The 15277-nt window shown below is 40.6% G+C and overlaps 1 non-coding gene across 1 annotated transcript; it reads left to right on the top strand.

Annotated features, from left to right (window-relative positions):
* The first annotated feature begins 1565 nt into the window (after nucleotides 1-1565).
* On the top strand, nucleotides 1566-1648 carry Trnal-cag. The gene has a single exon. It is a non-coding gene; the product is annotated as a tRNA-Leu (tRNA).
* The last annotated feature ends 13629 nt before the right edge of the window (nucleotides 1649-15277 follow it).

Genomic DNA, 15277 nt, shown 5'->3' with positions numbered 1-15277 from the left:
GAAGCCCTTCCGCAGAAATATGATCAGCACGGGTAGAAGCAATTTAACGAAAACTCACTCGACTAAATAAAGAAAAGAGCAAATAACGACCTAGAGGGAAAGTATCCTATTTGCCTAAGGACTGGTCAGAATACTATTGGATACTTTGCCCCTGGATGCTGGAGACTATCCCTTCAAGTCTTCAAAGCCGCTTACAAGAATCATTCACGTGGACATTTCAAACTGTAAATACTCCTTGACGCCAGACAACGAGAAAAAAGAAGCAGAATTTGATACTCAATTTTCAGAGATCAAAACTCTTTAAGATCTTACCCAACGGCGTCTGAATTCGTCAATAGTCAATATGCGAAATCAATAAACCAAGTGACCGATCTCATACATACATCCCACTGCTCAATGCTCAATTACAGCGTACTTTTTTGTGTGAGTACAGCAATTAATCTAAATTGGGTGTGTGGCATTGTGTGCTTTTAATCGCCCACTCAAACACCGTTGTTACCAGTCTGGAAGAAGTGGCTCACAGTGGCGTGTGAGAAAACCCGCTGGCCACAAGGCTCGTCGAAGCTATTTTCCGATTGCTCATATCCATTACCTAACGATGATAATTCTATACGATAGAATGGATGACTTTATTCTTTTTGTCCCGTCTCTGCCTGCCGACCTTCGCACGTCCTCCTCGGACTGAAGGGCGAATACTCAATTCTGCTCAATTGAAGAAATCGAGAATCACTTCCATTGTAAGATGATAGGTGTTTGTTATCAGGACTCCAATAAGTTGTCAGTTCGACGAAAAATAGCCCAGTGTCTTTTTGTATCCCGGCCTTCTCGTCAATTCGATGGTGCTAACATACATAATATATATAAATATTTCGGCACCAACGAGATCCCTTAGATCATGTAAATTGGACTAGCGTTATTGGACTCATTTCGGTCAAAGCGATCCAACTAATGTCATGTGCGTGTCGTTTAATAAAGTCACCGTATTATTCGATTCCGATGTCCCAAAGTCCGCATTTCGTGAGCGTCTTTGTTTTTACTATAGAAATTGAGATAATTTTAAGTAATTAATGTAGACAAATGTCCCATTAATCAATTAATAATTAATTAATCAATTAGCATTAATTGTCTTAAATTAATATTGCGTAGCTCACATCAAGATAAAATGGATTCCATGTTCTCTGTGTTTCTACTTTTCTATTCTACTCAATATTATTTCCTATGAAAGTTTGTTCTTATAATTGCTTTCGAGTCATGCTAGAATAGGATAGTTATGTAGGCCATATTAGACTACAAGACTTTTATAGCTACATGCCTGTAACAACATCTCCTGTGACACTTACAATCCTAGAAGAAGGTGCGATTGTCAGTCACAGATTCTCGTCTTGGACACCTTCTACGCGTTCTACGCATGTTTTCATTTCTCAACGCAAACCCAACGCACCGAAATACGGTACTGCGAGCTACGGTGATATGGCCTGCGTATTGCTGCAGTGATAATTTTAGACGCTAAACAAACATTCTGTTCCGGGCCACCAACTCAAATAGAAGCAATCAGTTCTCAACAAGTCAGGATGGCCGAGCGGTCTAAGGCGCTACGTTCAGGTCGTAGTCTACTCTGTAGGCGTGGGTTCGAATCCCACTTCTGACATACCGACTCTTTTTTATTACATTTGTTTTATTCGCAACTCTATTAGAGTAAGTAAAAGTAGTGTGCTTTTGAGCATAGTACATAGTATGTATAATTGCAAAAAGTAAAAGTAGGTTTTCCTGAATAATTATTAATAGAGGTAGAGTAATAATTCGAATATTAGTAAACATTATTGAAAGTCTTTGAAAAATGTTTATAATTAAACTTAGTTTTTTGAAAATTTATTTAATTTGATTCAAGAAATACCATTTGTGAGAAGCTTACTGTTGTGACACAACTCCCAATGCTTTGCAACGTGTGGCAAGCACGTACATTTCGAATGTGACCGTTGCTTCCCCGTTCGGGTTTTGATTCCACCCAAACCAACTGTGCCAAATGCGATTGCTCGAATTCACTGTACCTCTGGGCACCATCTCACCAACAGCAACTCGCACAAATGCACCCTATAGCTAAGTCAAAACACCAGAAAAGCAGCAACAGGTTGGTGATGCAGCCCGACCCGACGGCACGGAAGCCGAACAGCACAGCGTCACGTGCGTTAACGCGCATGCTCACTTAAGCAGCCGGCACGAAACAATTTCAACCACGGTACGACCGCGTGTCAGTCTATGCTGGGAAGTGGCCGCATCAAGATCCAACCCAGGCACAAAGAAAAACCGTTTAATTTATCGACTATCGACGGAATGGGTCGCTACTTCCGTTGGATGTTGGAGATGGTACACAGAAGCATTCTTTGCGTGCTGAGGCTGCACGGCGTAGAGGTGTATTGATGTGAACTTAACTACTTAGCAGTAGCGGCAGAACCATCCATTGAATCTGAAATGTTTGTAGTAACGATTGGCGAATGTGGCATGGGTTAAGGGAAAACTGTGAAAGTGTTACTAAAATGGTATGTTCTTTGTTTGACGCTGGATGCCCTTGGATATCTATTAGGCCTTTAGTTTATTGAAACCCAGCTTGATTTTGGGCAGTACCGCGATAAACTCATCAAGTCGGGCTTGGTTCAGCTCTCTATTAAATTATGCTCTTCATACACAGAATTGTCTTTGGGTAAATCAAGTCATAAGCCGAGTAGAGACCGAGTACTACGATGATCTATGGTTATGACGTCAGACAGCTCACAGAATCAAGTCAAATATACTTGGGAATAACACAATTAAAATTATGATCCTTCCTGTTCGGTTTAACAAATAAAAATTTGCAACTTTGTTTATCTTTCATCTTGTTACAATAATCCTTATCATATCTTTGTTCTGTAATAATACATTATATCTGGAGCCTTGCCTAGATTTCAAACCCTATTTACCATTGCGTGGTGATCATTATACAAATTGATTCCTAGAACTGTTTGCTTTTACAGCATAATCCTTCACGTGGTGTGAATGAGCACTTCCTTAGCACAGGCTTTATTTGCAGGACAACAATGCACCATTTTCGTTGGTCCTCAATCGATCAAGAGCACTAAGAATGCAAGAACACTTGGGTAATTCATTTGCCGTATTGCAGATGTGCTTTGGTGTAGCTTGCAAGTGGTTTCTTTCACTCGTCTGTAAGATTTCTTCCTTTCGGTCAACGAGCCCTTACAGAACAATTTTTGCAACTATTTAGAAGTGATTAAATTAAATTTTTTGACACTTCTTCTCTCCGACACGGATGCGTATTTTGTACTAATTTTCATTAGCTTTCCTTTGTACAGTCCAAAGCCATCCCAGGTCCCAGCATCTCGCATCAGTCCTGCAGTTTACACCACATTTGTATTCTACCTGCTTCCTACTTAGCATTCATCCTTCAGAAATGAATTTGTCAGCAACGTTCAACGTTGGCCGCCTAGTTGTTTTAACCTGCTCGATTCAAGCGAGCTTCCCTTTCGAGAAGCGAGTGCACTGCATTGGTTTGCTGTTTACATAGCCCACTGCACCCTGCACGAAGGCATCCCGTTCCTGCTGGCAAACACCACAACCACACACACACAAACATATCCTCCGGGAGGCAGAGGAACGTAAACGAAGTCAGTGCCACTTGATGAAGTAGAACTGCACAACAATGGCGACCGAGTGGTCGGCGAGTGGGCGAGGCGCCGGTTGTGTTTACCTTGGTACGGTTACGCTTCGGGTGGCTGCACTTCATGGTCCAATTGAAGGTGCCTAACTGCAACTCCACCACCACCCTGCTTCACCTCTGCTCCCGCCCTTTCCATTCACGCACCGCCCGATGTGTTCGATGCACCTGCACACTGGCTGCTGACCCGATGCATCTAACACATCGGTTTGGCTCGCCGCTCGTCTGGCGGGAAAATCTAATCCATATTTCAATCCGGCTTTGACTCTCGAACCGCACCTTGGCTTGGCCTGCCGTCTGGACCGGGCTTGAACTGGCCAACACCGGCGACCTTGTCCCAGGGCGTTGGGCTTCGATGGGCAGACCCATGGCACAGACGGCATGCCACGGTGTGTATGGTGTGTCGTGTTTGTGTGTGTCTGTGCGAAGCATCGATGCCGATGTGGCGAACCACAACTAGCATCCGGTGTGGGTCAGACACACATACGTGCCCCGATCGCACACACGCTGGAAGGAAATGCGTGCTGGAAAAGCAGTGCCCCATCACAGACCGTCCATCTCGAGCGTCGAGCTTTGAATTAAACCTGGTTTCTAAAATGGTTGCACGAATTTTCATGTGCACATAGTCAAGAATAGCTTTGTGCTAGAACTTTAGCATAAACAAAAGTGGCTGGCCATCCGCCCATCGGACGCTTGGCATTTTGCAACCGTAAAGGATTCGGGCATTACGCCATACGCACCAAGAATTCAGCACACGCATCTTGTTTACACGAACCGCCCCCTTGGCTTCTAACCCCTCGCTCTGTTGTGTGTGTGTGCGTTACTGCGTTGATCAAACATTGCTCCCGGTTCAGTTCGGTACGGCAAAGGCAGCAACAGTCAATGGACAGGATCATGCGTATAAACTTTAACCAACAAAAACCACCGGCGGTTACCCTATTTTACTGCATGTATCGCTCTGCCAGATTGCGTTGATGGATCAATTCGATTTCAAAGCGCACAGAAAAAAAGAAACTTTCAATCCTAAACTATCCACTCGATAGCTCTACTCGATGGGTCAATAGAATTCAATCACATGTTGGAACCATCAGCATCTTCGTTGAATGGATTTAATGGTTTTTAGGGCTTATGGACAAATTATTCTTCAGGTATGAGAACGTCATGGAAGTAATTTTTCCGTACTAAACATGTCTGAAAACTAAGTTGTGTAATAATAGCTTCATCGAGTGTGTCCCTCCCATTGCTATCGGTTTGCTTTGAGGTGTACAACGCGTTGCATACATTTAGGCGCACTCGAGCAATTTAAACCGAAGCGAACAATTTTTGGCCGCAATTGTGTTGCACAACACAACAACACAAATCGTTTCTGGAAACTGGTCAAAACCATTAGAAATCAACATACTAGTATCTCGCACTTGAAGAAACATAACTCCGTGCTACTTACTGGATTCAGAAAAATGTAACGCTCTTAAAGAGCACTTCGAAAATGCTCATCGTTTAACTCATAGTATGACTAGCCCCTTAGAACAGAAAATTATTTGTACCAACGCTAATTACTTTGTTTCAAACCAAGGAAATCAGATAAATCTATCAGACCTCTTAAAACCCAAAGACCTTATAAAAATGATAAAAAATTAAAAAATAAAAAGTGTACTGGATGCGATGGAATTAACAACACTTCGATTAAAAAACTCCCTCGAAAAGCCATAATCTATCTAACGACTATTTTTAACGCGTGCCTCAAGCTAGGGTACTTTCCACATCAATGGAAAATCGCAAAAATAGTGCCTATCGGCAAGGCCGGCAAAGATCAGCCCAAACCCGAAAACTACAGACCCATCAGTCTCCTAAGTTGTCTAGGTAAATTTCTGGTAAAGTTGATTGCCTCCAAAATACGTGCGCATGTTGATAACAATAATATAATCCCTGATGCACAATTTGGGTTTCAACCTCACCGAAGCACAATTCATCAAATACATCGATAAAAAAAACCATAATCGAAAATAGGTTATTTAACAAAGCTACGGGATTGGTGCTCTTAGACAACGAAAAGGCTTTTGACTCAATATGACATCAGGGACTTCTTCATAAGTTAATCATATTTAAATTTCCCGTTTATCTCATTCGTTTAGTTAAATCATTTTTCAAAAATCGTAAGAACATTGTGTACATTCGAAAATCTAAATCACTACATTATGAACTCGTCGCCGGTGTACCGCAAGGCAGTGTACTATCACCCCTGTTGTTTAATATTTTTATAGCAGATATTCCGAATGCCATTTGTCAATAAGGCGTCAAGCCGTCTAATTCGAAATATAAATAAATAATAAATAAATATTCCGAATGCACGGAACTGCTCTAATTTTCTCTACGCCGATGACTTCGCAATATCAGCTTCAGCTAAAAGTTCCAACGTAATTATTAGACGCTTAAACAACGCTTTAGAAATATACGCCAAATATTGCATTAATTGGAAACTGAAAACCAATAGTTTCAAATCCGAGGCAATCTTTTTCACTAGAAAAACATGTATGCGCAAAATACCACAAAGCGAATTAATGATGAGGCAGGAGTGCATTCCATGGAAACCAAGTATCAAATACCTAGAAGTATACCTTGACAAACGAGTTACTTTCAAAACGCACGTAGAAAACACTGAAGTAAGAACGAGCAAGATGATTAAAACTTTGTATACATTCTTAAATCGAAAATCAAAACTAAATTTAAAAAACAAAATACTAATTTATTAGACATTTTTCCGACCTATACTTACGTACGCATCTCCAGCTTGGAAAAAACATTGCAGACTCTCACCATAAAAAAATACAAATAATGCAAAACAAAGTACTCAAAATGTGCATGAATGCACCACCTTGGTTCAATAGTAATAGGCTTCATGAAATAACAACTACACTCACAATCAAACAATTTATTGAAAAAAATTATCAAAACTACTGTAATAAATGTCAAACCTGTAATTCAATAACATTAAATTGTTTAGCTGCAGTTTAGGTTAGAAGTTAGGTTTAAATTTAATAAGCGTTTAATTTTATGTCTCTTGATTAGATGTTAGGTTAGGTTGTTAGGTGGGTTAGATTTATTGCACTTCTTTTCGTGAGGTTTTTTTTGTTAATTTTTCCCACAAAATAATTATTATTCATTATTAACATAGGAATGCTTAAACCAGCGACCACTAAACAATTATAAATCAATGAGGAAAGCAAACAGTGCGAACCCATTACAACAAAATTAATTGTTAAAAATAACACATAATATGTATGAACCCGCAATAAACAACAACAACAACAACCGCAATTGGCTTGTGTTTTATAACAAATCATTTAATAAATAATAACTTTAAGATAAGAAATCTGCAGCTACCTTACATATTAAAGGGCTTTTTGAGATTTTTTACAATATTTATTATTTAGTAAAACGGTTCGTAGCCTGATAAAACGGCGCTTTTTAAGCTAATGCCATGATTCGGAAATTGTTCGTGCAATGTTTCCGTAATAAACGTAATAACGTTTTATTTCTTATCTTTCATCCCTAAGTTCACCTAGTGAGTGAGTTTTAACATCTGTTGTGACATACATTAAATACATCATAACATTATTATAAAATTTATATTGTCGCACATTTCTAATGCTTCCGTCCGACTTTTACCCAAAAGTCTTGCTAAAAAAGTAGCATCCAAATCCTGCTTTCATCCACTGCCCAAAGTGGCTGCAAAGGACTCAAAAAACCATCCTCAGTCAACTGCCAACACCATTAAATGGAACCATCTCGTTTCACTATCGGCTTCCGTCACGCCGGAGTGAACTCAGCTTCTCGCTCCCTCCCTTTTTTCCCACCTGCAGAATGCCACGTTCGTTACACTGAACCGTACGTAGCAGGCGCATGATGGTACTGAGCGCTATGGATGCCACTGTGAGCACCGCCACCGTCGCCAACTGTCATCCGGGTGGAAAAATTTAGATATCCAAATTAAAGTCTCGTCTTCAGCTCATTCCTCGCTTGGCACGCTGAACGTCGAGTGTTGAAAAGGACATCCAGTTAGGCGGGCCCTGCAAGTGCATGAAAAAGCCACACTTGGCAATGGATCGACGGCGTTCTAATGAGCGGAGGCATTAAACAGCCAAGCAAGGAAGATGCACACGGACACTGTGTTTGCCTTTCGTTAGCCATCAGCTGAGCGTTTGGACACGTATTTGTGCTCCTTTTTTGTGTCACATATTCAGTTTAAACTTTGACGAGTAAAATAATCGACAAAAAACGAAGCTTTTATTGTGCTTGGTTAGTCGACGGTTCGATTAAACGTCGAAATTAACGATGCAGGATGTTTAATGACCGATTTGATCTTAACAGTACGTATAGTTTCAACGAGTGCATCGGCTAAAAAACCATCAGTGAAAGTTACAAATCGAAGACAAATGGCTTTCCAGTTCGTAACTGGGCGCCTCCATCGATAGTTGCAACGATGTGTTGGAGTGATTGTGCAGAAAGAAAAAAAAACGTCTAAAACGAGACTGGGAGGACCTTAAAACTTATGATCCTTGAGCTACGGATAAGAGTGCTTGATTCGATTCGGTCCTCGTTCGCAGTGCCGCAGCAGTTAGGAAATCGTAAAGCAAGCAGTGATTGGAAATCGTACAATGTCCACCAGATTTCGTTCACCTTCACGAGAAGACGTGAATAAAACGCGTCGATACAGATCTACCACCATTGTTATATACGGCTAGAGTGGATAAACTTTAAACAAGTTTCGGTGTCAATTTTACCATTCGCAATCCCTTTCAAACTTTTCACACAGTTCCCGAAACTTTTTTTTGTTCACTGTAAAATACCTTTTCTTTAGTGCTAATGCAATCAGCCTTTTTAAAGGCGGACAGTGTGGGCAAGCAATTACAACCATAAACAACGATCGATGAGGTGATAAAATCACGGGAGACATCCACCCAGTGGTTTGGTCGGAGTTTGGTGGCAAATTTATGGTAATCAATTTGGAACCGTCTCGGCAAGAAGATGTAGAAGTAACACTTCTTTTGCGGTACTTGCGGGGGTCTGATTTGGTACTTTTCGGTGCAGGCTCAAATTTCATTTTTTTTATCGATATGGAAACGCTTGGACAAAGTTGGTGAAGCTCGCGGGATAAAAAACATAAACTTTGTTACTTCGAACGGAACAGCTTACCCACGGGACCTAAGAGTTTTAGAACTCCGCTCGAAGGTACTACGGGGAGTTTGAAATCTTGGAGATTAAAGTGATTAGGATGAGAATCTGATGGTGATTTTGATTATTATTTTATTTACCTCAATCCGCTGTTTGTTAGTGAAATGGAGTTGGATGGAAAAATAATAAAATGTACTTATTTATGACAAAAAAACTAAAATATATGCAACCGATCTGGATATAGTTGTTTGCTCAATAGGATTTGTTTAATTCATGAAAGTGAAATATTTACACTTCAAAGATTATGCATGTTTTGGGTTCCTAATGTTAATTCAAATGAAAAGTAATTTCGAAGTAAAGAAAATTTAAAATAGCTCAGTAATTGTGAAGGATAACAGCATGCAGTCATCCTTATCCTTAGCCTACACCGGGCGAAAAAAGAATACCACCACTATATTTTTTTTTCAATTTATTCAGCTATTTAAAAGCTTTTCGAATCAGTACGTCAAAATTTTTAAGAACCATTTACATTTAAGTAAAAATTCTAGAAAAAGGGTAAAAAATTAAACCCAGCTTTTTTTTTCGTGGTGGAAACCTTTCATAGGGACCCAGTGTTACGTTGAGCAAAACGGGACCACCCCTTGGGTACTGTGGGATTCTTACCGGCAAAAACCACCACGGACCTTCACCGTAACTCTAAGATTACCAACTAGGATATTGCGTTTAGAGTGGTATAGACGTATCTGTCCATAAGACACGTCTCGACGTTGCGCTATGACTACCTGGTTAAGGCGTCTGGCGGGTCAGTTTACGCTCACTACCGGATGCTGTGTGAGCTAATAGGACGCCAGCACCTTAGGAAACGTACTACCTGTAGGAGTACGCCTGAGGAGTACAGTTTACTGCTAAGAGCTTTAACCAACCTCAGTACCTTCCATTTCAACGCGAATGCGTCGCTGCTGCAGACGAGACATGATGGTGTTGGTCGCTTCTGCGATACTTCGCCAAATGCTCCGGCTGGACATCATCAATGCGACGTCATTAGTTGAAGCCACTTCCGTGTTTACTTGCTCGAACATACGACGGCGAAGAACAGTAAAACGTGAGCATTCAAAGACGAGGTGCCCAGTCAACAAATGCGTTGTGTAGAATTCGACCTCCCCGAAATGGCGCAAAACCCAGGCGAAAACCTCGGGTATCAGCTGGCGTGTCTAAACACCTGCTCCCTTAAGAAAAGCAACCTTTCATTTAAATTTTACACAATTTTGTTTCCCGTTGTTCACTCAGTTGCTATCAATTCTTCAAGTTTCATACAAAAAATTGCGAAAGCATTCTCTATTTCTCGTTTAGTAGCTATAAGTCCAGAATCGCAACTTATGTTCTGCGGAAAGGTAAGGGTCTAAACAAACTATTAATCATGCATCTCTTCTACAGAAATCGGTTAGAATATCATCAAATCACATGCCAAAGACGTACAGTTTATGAAAAAAAAAAATTGATTATAGTTGCTCTGAGACACGAGGGAGGAGTAGCTGAACTATGGTACAGTATAAGCGGATATTTGTAGAAAATTAGTCAGCCAGAAGATATCAGCGTTACATGCATAACCAGCAGCACCTGCAGAAGTCGAAAGTTTGATCTTGAAAATCCCAACCCCTCGTTAGTCGAAATGGGGTTCGTTATCACCACACCTCATTCGGGTACACCACTTGATCTTCCAACAAGCCGATGCACAACGTGTCTCCCAATCCAACAGGAACCGGAAGTGTCATCGCTGCTCTCCCAACACCAAATGCGATCGCTACAGCGGAAAAGACAGTGATGCTTACTATACAAGAAAAAAGTGAAAGGGAATATTCGTTGTACCTTTTACTAATACCAATAGCGTTCCCTTGTATTTGGCCTCAGTTAGGGAAAAGCAAGCCACAAGAGAGAGTCTCTTTTCAGAACTCAAAAGCAGTGGATGATGTATTACTGAATTTTTTTTTATCAACTCTTGAGCGTCGCCCATCGTAATTATATATATGAAAAATATAAATTTCTTCGACGAATGAACAAAAATGCATGATTTTAGGATGAAACGATGTTCAACCTTGTTAGTTTAGATAAATGGCAACTGTTCGGACAGCTCTTAGCCGATCGCGTTAGGATCGATCTTGTTCGTTTGGTGTTTCTTAGCGTTTAAATCTTAATTCCTAACATGCCTATTAACAGCTTCTTGGCGTCAAATTTTACTTAAACAAATACTTTTAGATCAGTCCGTAATAATAAATAAATAAATAAAATACTTTTAGCCTAGGATAAGAATAAAATCATGTAAAGCAGATTGCATACGTGACCGGCGCAGACAGCGACACAAGTGCTGTGTAGCCTCGTTTGGTCGTTCATCTACCAAATATTTGCACCAGTACCAGCTTTACGGCTCAACACTTCCGCGGGTTTTCTCCGGTCAAGGACCTTGGGGTGTGGCTGGATAATATTTCGTGATTGATCCTTCTCTCCACTCGGACCTCGAGAGAGCTAGCAAGGTGATGGGGCTCATCACACGTATGGTTACTGAGATTCGAGACTCGTCGTGCCTTAGAGCGCTGTACTGCTGCTGGGTGCGTCAAACCCTGGACTACGCCAGTATTGTATGGTTACCCGTCGGCGTCACCGCTATGAATAGGTTGGAGAAAGAGTACAGAGGAAGTTCATTCGAATAGCCGTCCGGCGTTTATTGAACGACTCCAGCATTACTTTGCCTTCTTATTCTGTGCGGTGTCAGCTGCTGGCTTTGGTTAGACTTGAGGATCGTCATGGTCATGCTTACAAGTTATTTATAGCCAACATCCTTCTTTCCAATATCGACTCCCTCGTCCTTCTGGCAACTATCCCTCTATATGTCCCTTCCCACCACTTACGCGTAAGTCCACCTTTGCATATCCCTTTTAGTCGTACGCGGTTTCCCCAGTACGATCCATCGACTAATAAATCCAATAATAAATCCAATCTAATCCAATACATAATAATATTAATAATATCTGCGTAAAAAGCCAAAATATGATATAAATTCGTCGAAGGGTATCTAAATATTATAAATAAACTTACTCTCAAGGCTTCGTTAAGCAGCTGCTAAATGACACAATTTAGAGCTCTTATCTGGGTAAAACATGATTTACACCCAACATTTTGATGGATTTTGATTGGAAAGCATGTTCTGCGGACCTGTATCTTTCACAAAAATGTAATAGAATTATGTAATAGTGTGTAATAGAAGTAAAGTATTAGTTCTGATGTTGTACTTCGAATTCTTTTTCAAGCATTTTACGACTTTAATGTAAATGATTCTCAAAAATTTCAATGTATTGTTTTAAAAAGGTTTGAAATAGGATGTTTTGAGATTTATAATTGAAAGAAAAAGAATTTGTACTGCCAAAACACATGGTGGTGCTATTCTTATTTCGCTCTGTGTATATGCTCAACCGATCAGAGAGTTTTACTGATGACGCAAATTAGATGCAGTTCAAAAGTCCGAAACCTTAGCATCTGCGAACAGACGTCTATTGAGCAATACAGCCCTGAAAACTGCTCTCGGATTATTGTCAAAGCTTTACAGAGCATCAGTTGTGTCCGAAAATTCGAACGTTGCTCAAATAATAATCATCGAACATTTTCTCCTTCACCAATCACCGCATGATTTCTTCCCGTTTACAATTCTCTCGCCCCTTTGCCAAGGTAATACTTCTTTGCCCACCCATAACACTGCCCACCCATAACACTGCCCACCCGGTTAGGCGCGATTTTAGCGAGCTCACCCTTACCTACAACATCCCTGCTTTGAAGCCGTTTTCCCTCGCTTCAATTTCCCCCCCAAATTGTACACAAGGTGTAGCAACTTATAAAAATGCCCCAAATGCACCGTACCGCTGGAGGGATGTTTTGTAACGAGTACGGGACGAAAAGGTCGAACGGGAAAAAGATGGCTTTTATAAATCTTCCCACCAGCCGGAATTCGATGCCGCTACGATGCGATTCTCGGAGACAGCTGTATCGTACCGTCGCTTTCCCTCGCGACTCTTGTTTTACGCGTAAATTTCCTCCCAGCTTAGAGCGATCCACTTTGCCCCGCGTTGGATGGAAAAGTTTTTAATTAAAAGAAATTTTATGTTCCTTCGAGGTAGTACGGCTTGCTTTGATTCTTCACCTTCCTGCCAGGGAGCTGCAGCTGAAGGAGCTCCGATCGCAAATTAGAGTGCAGCTTGTAGCGGTGGAATAGTGAAGTGAATTGGAGTGTGAAGGAAACAAAACAGAAGGAACCAAACGCAAGAGAAAAAAATTAACGGATGATCTTCGATCCAGGAATTCAATCCGAACGCAGCAGCAGTCCGGTGGAAAAAGCGATGAATTTGGTGCTTAATTTTCCATGCAGTAATTACTGCCCCGAAGGACTTTGTTTCCTGACGTTCGGTCGGCAGTAGGTCGTAAGGAAAAGCGCCGAATGGTACAAAGGCTTCAAATTTGTTCTATGTTTGAACGCCTCTGTACTGTTTGCTGTAACTTATTCTGACTTTATTTTTCTAAAGCGTAAACTGTTTCAGGTGGACTCTGCTTTACTACAGTTTTCGTTGTATTGGGCTATGATTTTTTTAATATTAAAGTTTAGATTAAGTTAACAAAATAAATTTTAACTTTAAAAAGGTTAACAAATCAACATGAAATACATAGAAAAGTTGTTGAAAATCATATTATAATTTCTTTTAGTAATCTAAGCCTAAGCTCGCGTAACGATAAATGTCTGCTGTGAAGCTAGTGTTAAAGCATTGCATACTTTCTAGGCGCAACAAGAAATTGAAGGAAAAATAACGCAATAACGCAGATAACGTTTTCTTGCAAAATTTGAATTTTCTTAAACATTTAAAAAAAATACTTTCTATAAATAAGATAAAATACGGTTACTGCTTTATTCACATATAAATATTTTTTAAAACAATGCAGAAAGTGTAATAAAAATTTAAAATCGGTGCCATTTACCACTCATTTCATTCACAAATCCATACTTTAATGATTGATTCATGTCGTGCCGGTATCTTTTCCCCCGAGGGGAATCTTGCTGCTCATTCCATCTCTATTGCTCTCTATTCTCTAATCATTCAAAATAATGAGGCACAATTCTTTACCTCCTGTGATGCGAACCGCAATGACTTGTAGGGCGAAAGGAAAGAACAAACGCAATCAGGAACAGGACAAATGTTGATGTTTAGCAGTTTGGCTTAAAGATAACGAGATAATGTAATGTAAATTCTTTGCTAGGCAAAATATGCTTCGATTCACGTAAATACCAGTCAGTTTTATTTATGATGAGATAGAAGATTTATATTGCCTTATTACAGCCAGCATAGGAAGTCCTGGAAGTTTCTATGTGTTAGGGCGATTATTTATTGAAAGAACTTGTTTAAACGCTGCAAACTGGAGAATTCTACGCAAATATTATTTTCAATTTTTATAACTGAATATGCCGCCCAACACGAATCAGTTTACATGTTTTGCTCCTTCAAACACTTTCCAACTCTCTGCCACATTTCTAATCCCTTGCGTCCATTTTTCCTGCCATGGTGAGAGTTCACTTGCTGCCTTTAGCATCCCCGAGAGTATCGTTTTCCGAACTAAATTTGCTCATTTGCTAACAGCTGACTTATTGGCGAACATTGGATTTTTGGCTTAGGCAACGATGGTCACTGGGCTGCGGTGCGGTGCTGACATTGAGATGCCTATCGAGGCACCTTCAGCTAAAGTGGTGTCATTTATGTCATTCAATGCATACGACACATTCCAGGGCCGGTAGATTTATAGCCCACATCTCCGAGGTTCACTCCCGAACACGCAGCACTGAACACTCGGCTGGTTTGGTTTTCAGCCCACGTCAAAGTGTCATCCAGATGCATAATCCTTGCATATTTATATACTCAAAGCTGAGAGCCTATGCTTTTAAGAATGACACTGTAGTAGAGCTATCGGGCAAAACGCCGCCAGGGTACGGTGAATCCACCAAGGATGTGCGTCCCATGCAGGGGACGCCCAAATTACGGAGGCTCAAGCAGTGTATCATTGTGTACGATGTCTTCAGCTAGCGAAATTTTCTTCTCGGCGGGTACACAATGGCTTTAAAAGTGGCAGCTTTTACATTTGGTGCGTCGGTAGCGAAAGACTGAGAGAGAGAGAGAGAGAGAGAGAAAGAGAGAGTGGTAAATGCTACACAATTTCAACAGCAAACGATTATGGCAACGTTTAATTGTCAGCTATTGCTGAAGACAAACCGAAACTCTCCATGCAGCAATTTCGGACGGATCTCGTCGTTATGCATTGATTATGATAACGATGACACAGAGTACGTATTGCATATGGTGTATCAAATTGTGC

Source organism: Anopheles stephensi, unplaced genomic scaffold (assembly GCF_013141755.1).
Source record: "Anopheles stephensi strain Indian unplaced genomic scaffold, UCI_ANSTEP_V1.0 ucontig29, whole genome shotgun sequence".
Lineage (NCBI taxonomy): Eukaryota > Metazoa > Arthropoda > Insecta > Diptera > Culicidae > Anopheles > Anopheles stephensi.
The sequence above is the reverse complement of the archived record's forward strand: the minus strand, read 5'-3'. Positions and strand labels throughout refer to the sequence as shown.